This window comes from Sinocyclocheilus anshuiensis, unplaced genomic scaffold (assembly GCF_001515605.1).
Source record: "Sinocyclocheilus anshuiensis isolate Anshui unplaced genomic scaffold, SAMN03320099.WGS_v1.1 scaffold1115, whole genome shotgun sequence".
In the NCBI taxonomy this organism is placed as follows: domain Eukaryota; kingdom Metazoa; phylum Chordata; class Actinopteri; order Cypriniformes; family Cyprinidae; genus Sinocyclocheilus; species Sinocyclocheilus anshuiensis.
The window spans coordinates 171,722-181,491 of NW_015547735.1; positions in this window are offsets into that span (position 1 = coordinate 171,722).

Consider the following 9,770-nt stretch of genomic DNA (forward strand, 5'->3'; position numbering starts at 1 on the left):
TCAAAAAGTAACATTTAAATGAAAAACCAAAAATAAAGCTAAAAACAATTCAAAATATTAAAGAACAAATGGTATGAGTATAATAATGATTCTAACATAACACTAAGCCAAACACCAAAAAAAACAACTACATATGTGTATGTATTGAATGTATAAATGTGTATGTATATATATGTATGTGTGTGTGGTTGTACATATATTATTTCATTTCCATTTAGTTTGTTGAAGTATTAAAATAACTCAAAATATCGATGGTCTTTACACTCTTCGGTCTGCACACGAGGAGGCCGTCACGCGACGGCTGTCGCGGTAAACTAAGCTTTTTTATACCCGTCTAACAAAATACTACATTAATTCAGCTGGACACACTTTCCTTATTTTCTCCACAACAAATGGCCAAGCAAGCGCAGACACTGACAAGATACGCGATACAGAACGAGACCGAACGTGATACCAGCACGTCTCCACACAGTAAACAAAACAAGCCTTTCCTAGCAACGACTACTGTATATATCAGTATAGCTGCATCCAAAATCGCATACTTCCATATGTAGGCGAAAAACAGTATGCGAAGCGAGTAGTATGTCCGAATTCAAATGTAGTACCTACTAAGCAGTATGCGATTTCGGACGCACCCAAAGTCTTTACACAATTTAAGCAGGCACAGAGCAGCCTTAACCCATCTGTGTAAAGATGCATAAAGTGAGGGCAGATCTGTGAACCTCTTCGTCAGGACCAGTCAGTTTCTAATGTGTTTTAAAGAAGTCTCTTCTGCTCAGCAAGCCTGCATTTATTTGATCCAAAATACAGCAAAAGCAGTAACATTGTGAAATATTTTTACCATTTAAAATAACTGCTTTCTATGTGAATATATATATAAAAAAAATGTAGCCTAATAAGAAATTAATGCTTTTATTTTGCAAGGATGCTTTAAATTGATCAAAAGTGATGATAAAGACATGTTACAAAAGATTTCTATTTCAGATAAATGCTGTTCTTCTGAACGTTCTATTCATCAAAGAAACCTGTAAAAATTATACTCAGCTGTTTTCAACATCATCATAATAATATATGTTTTTTGAGCAGCAAATCAGCATATTAGAATGATTTCTGAGAGTAATGATGCTGAAAATTCAGCTGCGCATCACAGAAATAAATTACAGTTTAACATATACTCACATAGACAGCAGGTATTTTAAAAAGTAAAAATATTTCACAATATTGCTGTATTTTGAATCAAACAAAAAAAAAAACATAAAAAATCTGGATGTATATATACGTATCTAATGTTTATAATTACGTACATAATTATATAAGTGCATTGCATTTAATGGCTTATATGAAGTACTGAATTATAGATGCATTTGTGTTAAGATATATTTGTTCATCTCAGATATTTAGCTGCTGTTGATGATAGTTTTTACAGGTATGTGCTGCGTTTGATATTTAGATGTTGATGTATTTGTTTTAGATTGTGACTATTATGTGCTATTCAGATGTGATTGCGATTAGAGAGCTGCAGTGCTGAAATAAGCAAATGTGACCCAACACGCTTAAAAATAAAGCTGCTTTCTTCACAGCGATGCCATAGAAGAAGCATTTCTGGTTCCACAAAGAACCGTCTCTTTCTTACCTTTTTATAGTCTGAAGAACCTTCAAAGAAGCCAGAAAGGTTCTAAAGGTTCTTTATGGAACCATTTAGACAAAAAAAAAAAAGTTTTTCTATGGCATCACTGTGAAGCACCTTTATTTTTAAGAGTTTTTAAGTTATTGTAAACCTGCTGTCATACACTAGATGGCAGACGTGCAAAACATTTAAAGAGCTGCTTTACCATTATAACATTATAAAAGTCAATCTCATGCAGCCTTTATAAAACCGAGTATTCGACTGTGGTTAAAAATGGGTTGTGTTGGGCGTCGAAATCACCGTGTTTTATTTCAAATGATAAAAGTTGTGTTGTGACGAGGCGTTTAAAAGCCACTTTTTACGCTTTATGTTGCTGTATGTTTTGTAAAGGACGGGTTTATCTTCCAGAATTATATTTCTATGTTTTATATGCTCAATTAAGATATTACAAAACAATACCAATCAATATTGACAGTTTGCACATTTACACTGTTAAATAATGGGATAAGTTAGTCTGGCTTTTGTATGTATATATATATTTTTACCATTTAAAATAACTGCTTTCTATGTGAATATATATATAAAAAAAATGTAGCCTAATAAGAAATTAATGCTTTTATTTTGCAAGGATGCTTTAAATTGATCAAAAGTGATGATAAAGACATGTTACAAAAGATTTCTATTTCAGATAAATGCTGTTCTTCTGAACGTTCTATTCATCAAAGAAACCTGTAAAAATTATACTCAGCTGTTTTCAACATCATCATAATAATATATGTTTTTTGAGCAGCAAATCAGCATATTAGAATGATTTCTGAGAGTAATGATGCTGAAAATTCAGCTGCGCATCACAGAAATAAATTACAGTTTAACATATACTCACATAGACAGCAGGTATTTTAAAAAGTAAAAATATTTCACAATATTGCTGTATTTTGAATCAAACAAAAAAAAAAACATAAAAAATCTGGATGTATATATACGTATCTAATGTTTATAATTACGTACATAATTATATAAGTGCATTGCATTTAATGGCTTATATGAAGTACTGAATTATAGATGCATTTGTGTTAAGATATATTTGTTCATCTCAGATATTTAGCTGCTGTTGATTGTTGATGATACAGGTATGTGCTGCGTTTGATATTTAGATGTTGATGTATTTGTTTTAGATTGTGACTATTGACTATTATTCAGATGTGATTGCGATTAGAGAGCTGCAGTGCTGAAATAAGCAAATGTGACCCAACACGCTTAAAAATAAAGCTGCTTTCTTCACAGCGATGCCATAGAAGAAGCATTTCTGGTTCCACAAAGAACCGTCTCTTTCTTACCTTTTTATAGTCTGAAGAACCTTCAAAGAAGCCAGAAAGGTTCTAAAGGTTCTTTATGGAACCATTTAGACAAAAAAAAAAAAGTTTTTCTATGGCATCACTGTGAAGCACCTTTATTTTTAAGAGTTTTTAAGTTATTGTAAACCTGCTGTCATACACTAGATGGCAGACGTGCAAAACATTTAAAGAGCTGCTTTACCATTATAACATTATAAAAGTCAATCTCATGCAGCCTTTATAAAACCGAGTATTCGACTGTGGTTAAAAATGGGTTTATATCTGCGTCCAGACAGACAATAAAACCAGTTTAAGGTTAAAAGCAGTGGTTTATAGCTCATGCAGTTTAATCATCCAAACAACTCAAACTATGACCTACAGGAGAATGACGTAACAGCCGTCATGGATATACAGTAAGAGATATTTATGGATGTCTGCTGGCTTTAATGGTCTGCTTTTGGGCGTAAAATGAAAGCGGGGTTAAATGTGTAGCTGGAAGCCTCATGATTTACTCTGCCATCCGCGCATCCCTTGGCTTGCCATCTATTTCCAAGATAACAGGAGAGTTCTGATGTTGCCTCCGAGGCTGGTTGGCATGGAAACATCACACATGGTTTGCATCCGCTGCCTCTGGATGCACATGAAGATACTGCGACGGGGTTTGACCTTTGAGCTTATCTTTTTTTCCACACCGGCTTCGCATGATTTCATCGTGATATGATAACAACAAGTCTGGTAAAACACTTCCCTGCTGTGTAGTTGCACAAGGATTCGACAAATAGTAAATGTGAGCATTTCATTTTGCTGTGTTTGAATGCCGTCGTCTTTATATGCCACTATTTCACTTAAAATCAGGAGTTGAAAAAATAAAAGAAGTTATTAATTTGCATAAATAAAAGTAAGATTTGCACATGAAATAATCCATTGTGATTGGCAATTTAATTTTTTTTTCTTTTTGGTAATTCATAATAGTGATTATTATTGTAATACAGCATTTTCTGTATCTGTTTCAGTAAAAAAAAAATACTGTAATACATTTCTTCTTTTTAAAGGCAGTATAACAAGTTACTGTACACTGTAAAAAAAATTCCTTAAAATTTACAGTAAAAAAACGGCAGCTGTGGTTGCCGGATTTTTACCGTAAAAAATAGGGTAGCAACATTTTAGGTTTTACGGTTTTAACTTAAATTTACAGTTAAATACCGTAATTTCATAAACTGATATAATGTTAATATACCAACCTATTGAAGTACTGAAATCTGTTTTGTACATTAGGTGTAACACACAACCCTAATATACAAAACTACGAAGAAAAAACTAAGAAGAAAACCAAAAAAACATCAAATTTGAAATGTAACGCAGGGAATTCTGGGAATGTCAATTCCTTTTTTCACTTCCAAAAACGGTATACTACCGTAAAATTAATGTCCAATACATGTAATGTCCAATACAGTTTTTCACCGTATATAGTAGGGGAATTTACCGTTAGCCATTTAACAGGTTTTTACTGTAGCATTTTTACAGTCTTTTACCGTTAAATTCACGGTCATTTTTTACAGCGTGAATTAATATTTCAGTTATATATAATAACTGTAAATAATATATTTTTTATGTATTATGATGCAACAATTGTTTTTAGTTCCAATAACACTGCAAATTATATTTAGCAGCAAAAAATAAAACTGAAAATTGAATGCTGGTTTTTTTTCTTAAATATGACATTTTTGCATATGAGGTGCAATTGATAAATGAGCATAAATTAAAGGCAACATAACAAATTACTACCATGAATTAAATATATATAAATATATATTACAATTACAAAAAAATCATTAACACTACAATAGTAATATATTTAACAGCAGAAAATAAAAATGAAATATATTCATATGAGGTGCAATTAATAATTTAGTATAAATTGATGACAGTATAACAAATTACTGCCATGAATATTTACCAATTCTAAATAATATCTGTAAATAATATATATAAATATATATTTACATAAAACATTTATATTATATATTTATGATCATTTCAGGTAATAATGTGTATTTGTAAGAAAATGTGATTTATGTCATCTATCACAATGCGAAACGTAATTGTAATAATTTATTAAATGTTTTTAATAATTTAAATATAAGTATATACATAATTTTAATTCTTTCTTATTGTTTTGGAGTGAAGCTGAGCTATTTTTCTTGACAACTTTTGTGAGATTCACTCTTAAATTATGACTGTATGCCTGGTTGTATTGGTGTTTTGTTATAGTAACAGTGATCATTAGCAGTTCCTGTGGTCTTTTTGGTTGCTAGGGTATTATGAGTGTTGCTAGGTTGTTAGTAAATAGTGGCTTCCTGTCTGGTGTGAAAAGATCTGTGATCTTCTGCTCTATATACTGTATATATGGCTTGGTTTCCTCATTCAGTGTGCATCTGTGGGTTTTATCACCTTTGCAATCCCGTTCGTGTCCTGAGGAGGTGCTAGTGCACCACACAGCTCGCTATGCATCTTCAGTATTCAAAGCTATGCTAATGGATGTGGACAGGGTGAGCTAAAGGTGCCTGGCTGTTTTTAAACCCTCAAGGGCGCTTCTGAAGCCCTCTGTTAAAAGAGACATGCAAATAGGATAAGTTAAGAGCCAGCCATGATAAGATGATCAATCGAGGCGGAGCTAATTAAATATTCCACGCCATTTGAAGTGCATGGCATGGCACGGCTCGCAAACAGCAAATCAAGGCAAAAACTCAAGGCCAGAATAAACAGGCTCTCTCTCTGTGTGTGTGTGAGAGCTGCATCTTCTTATTCAGGAACGGTGTTCAGGGTCTGTGCACATGCACATACTGGTCAGATCTGAGATCTTAAAACACAGAAGCTCCTGGTGTTTCAGCTTTTACAGATGGTGGATGTGTGAATGCATTGAGTGATGTATTCATCATGCATGTTGTGTGGCCTCCAGCTCAGGTATTACTGTATGCACAGCATTCTGGGCCTGCAGTAATGGTCAGCTATATTTAATTCACTCACGGAGCCATGTTGAGATCCCCATATCTCTGAGTCTGAACCATATAGAGCCTTAAAAATGAAAATAACAGAATAAAAGTTTGTTGAGAACCAATATCTGAAAGGATATGAAGATATCTTTAGGATTTCTTGAGTTATAGGCATGCAAACATTGGAAAAATAATGATTTTGGAACAATTTACTCGTGGAACCACATTGAGATCCCCATATTTCTGAGTCTGAACCATATAGAGCCTTAAAAATGAAAATAAAAGAAAAGTTTGTTGAGAACCAATATCTGAAAGGATATGAAGATATCTTGAGTATTTCTTGAGTTATAGGCATGCAAACATTGGAAAAAATAATGATTTTTGCACTTAATATGTTGTGCTCTATGCAACTGTTTTGATAGAGGGAAACAGGACACATTTCTAGATTCAACATTGTTTTTTCTTTAGACAATTTTCTTTAAAGGGAAAAAGAATGAGTGGTATGCAAAGTGATTTACATTTAGTTTTTGACCACCGAAAATGGGAAATATGCAAAAATTTGCACATGGAGCCGCATTGAGATCCCCATATCTCTGGGTCTGAACCATATAGGGACTTAAAAATGAGTATGATAAAAGAAATGTTTGTTAAGAACCAAAATCTAAAAGGATATTAAGATATCTTTACTATTTCTTGAGTAATGGGCATGGAAAAAATGGAAAAATAATGTTTTTGGCACTCAATATGTTATGTTCTATGCAGTTGTTTTGATAGAGGGAAACAAGATACATTTCGAGTTTCAACATTATATGTTCTTTAGACATTCCTCTTTAAATGAAATAAATATCAGCTGTATGCAAAGTGACCCACATTTGTTTTTTGATCACTGAAAATGTGTACAATTTGCACATGAAGCTGCATTGAGATCCCCATATCTCTGGAAATGAATCGCAAAGGGCCTGAAACTTTAACATACCAAAACAAAAGTGTGTTAAGAAATCAAAATCAACAAGGATATTGCGATATCATTCATAATTCTTGAGTTACAGCCACACTGTGGGGAAAAATTATTTACTTTCACCAGAAAAAGGTCAACATTTTTAGCTGGGGACTGCTGGTTAAGTTAGTTCAGCATTGTTAATTCACTTGTTGTAGTTTAATTAAACAAACCATCTCGTATGAAGTCAGGTCAGATGCTTGTGCCGATAACACCATCAGACTCAAGAGCCAAAGCCGTAAAAGTGTCTTTTGTGAGCTGTATAGCCTTTTGCTAAGCGTTGATGGGAAGTTGAATTACTCTTGAGTGCAGAAAGATCAAGGAGTGACATTTAACATCATGCAAGGAGTCAATTCACACCCGACCCTCTTTAGACGACTCTGGACCGGAGGTTTGGATAATCTCCAACCGGTTTGGAGTTGTAGGTCAGGGATACTTAAAGTCCAGTCCGCTAACACAATCAGGCTTTTCAATTAATTGCTGCCTTTTGCATTTACATTGCAAGTGAGCAATGCAGTGCAACACGTGTTTTTTTATTTCGTTAACACTGCAAATGTCTTATATTTGCACCAAAAACAGGCACAAAATGGACTTGGCTTTATACAATTTCCTTGAAAAATCTGATTTTTTTTTCTTAGATATGAAGTATGCAAGATATTTGCATATGCGGGGCAATTGGCAAATGCATTCAATGGTATTCATTGTTTGCTCTTGTTAACAATTGTATGGTAACCTTATTGTAAACATATGTATAGGCATTTGGCAGATTTGATCCAAAGTGATTTGCATCACACTTAAGGCTTATTTAATGAGTTCTTGCAATGCCTCGGGAATCAGACTCATGTTTTGTGAGACTCACTTTTCAATTTTGCAACCTTTTGCACCTGAACTGCAAATGAGCAATGTGTTTCTCTACTTCATAAAAGATTTTGCTATTCATTGCGTACTAAGCTATTTTTATTTTTTTTTAGTACTGTCAGCTCTGCAAATACTGTAATTGCTGACTGGCACATAATGAAGGCTGTTTTTTGGTGTGAATTATATTTTAGCAGCAAAGATGATCAGCAAGCATCTGTAGGCTGTCACCAGAAATTGACTGAACTGAATGAATTTGCATTAGTCCATTCTTGTTAAAAGCATAAAAATTAAAATGAAAACATTAAATATAAAGTGTGCGAGATTGCGTACCAGTTCTTGTTAACAATTGCATGCTAAACTCATTGTAAACATTTATTTTTATGCATTTGTCAGCTTTTATTCAAGACGACGTACATGCATTCCCTATCAAACTCATGGCTGGCGTTTTTAATGCCATGCTGTTTGGGTTACAGTGCTGCCAATTTTATTAATGCATTTGTACATTTTGCATGTCTAAGTTGTAACAAACTGAAAAACGTACATTAGAAACATTATTTAATTTGAATTGCATGTCTCTCCTTGTTTACAAAAGATAAACTGAAATTGTTGCAATCATAAAACTGAAAATAAAAAATGAAGTTAAATAAATTTTTTATTATATATTCGTAAAGTATGTAAGATATTTGCAAACGGTGCAACTGTTAACAACTTTACTTTGCGTTCATTGCTAATTCTAGTTAACAGCTGCATTTTAACCTCATTGTAAACATCAATATTCATGCATTTGGCAGTTTTTATTCACGACGACTTACATTGCACTTGAAGTTCATGCAACTATTTGCAATCATAAAACTGAAAATAAAAAAAAGATTTTTTTTCTTAAAATATGATGCAAGAAATTTGCATACGAGGTGCAATTGATAAATGCGTTACATTCTGGAAAACTTACATTAGAAACATGCAAAACATTGTCTGAAAATATGGCAGATATGGCATCAGATCTTTATGTGCTTACTCCTGAGTTTACATATTCCTGTAAGTACTGTAACTCCTTTTCAGAATAACCAGTAAGATTCAAGCACTGAATAATAAGACCTTTCTGTGGTGAACATAAATCTGAACTGATAGCAATGGTAGAGACACCGTCACTTTAAATAAACAATATTTCTCCAAATCTTGCCCTCAGCTACAGTAGGTCACTCAAACAGAGCTGCTTCTGAGGGAAAAAGGCATATTTTCATGCAGCGAGCTTCGAGACGAGCGTATGATAGACAAGTAAGCCGACTTACATTGGGCTGACTGAAATGAAAAGACCAGATCGCCACAGCTGCCCTTTTCTCTCTGTCAGACTGAATCAAGTTCAGCGGGAGTCATATAATTTGAACTGTGCTCACTTACTCGAACAGACAAACTGAGCTGGGCAAATTGAAAAGGTCTTCATTCATGTGAAAACCCAGACGTTTAGTTTGAATACGAATGCCTATGTGTGTCAGGTGAGCATCAAACAGTTGTGTTAAATGAGATGCAGCGTCGTTCGTTTTGAGAAGTTTGAGAACTGTGTGTGGAAGATATTTGTATATTAGGTGCAACTGATAAATAGGCCTACTTTAAATTGTGTTCATTGTATTATAATAATTGTTAATCCAAAAAGGAATAAAAAAAAATGCTGTAAATGGTCTCACCCTCAGGTCTTCTGAGATGTAGATGAGTTTGTTTCTTCACCAGGTTTGTAGAAATGTGTCAGCGCATCAGTGTCTCAGCAATGGATGCTCTGCAGTGAATGGGTGCCGTCAGAATGAGAGTCCAAACAGCTGATAAAAACATCACAATAATCCACACCACTCCAGTCCATCAGTTAACATCTGGAGAAGACAAAAGCTGAAACACATCCAGCATTAAGACGTTTTTAACTAAAATGCGAGTCTATAATCCATAATAACGCTTCCTCCAGTGAAAAAGTG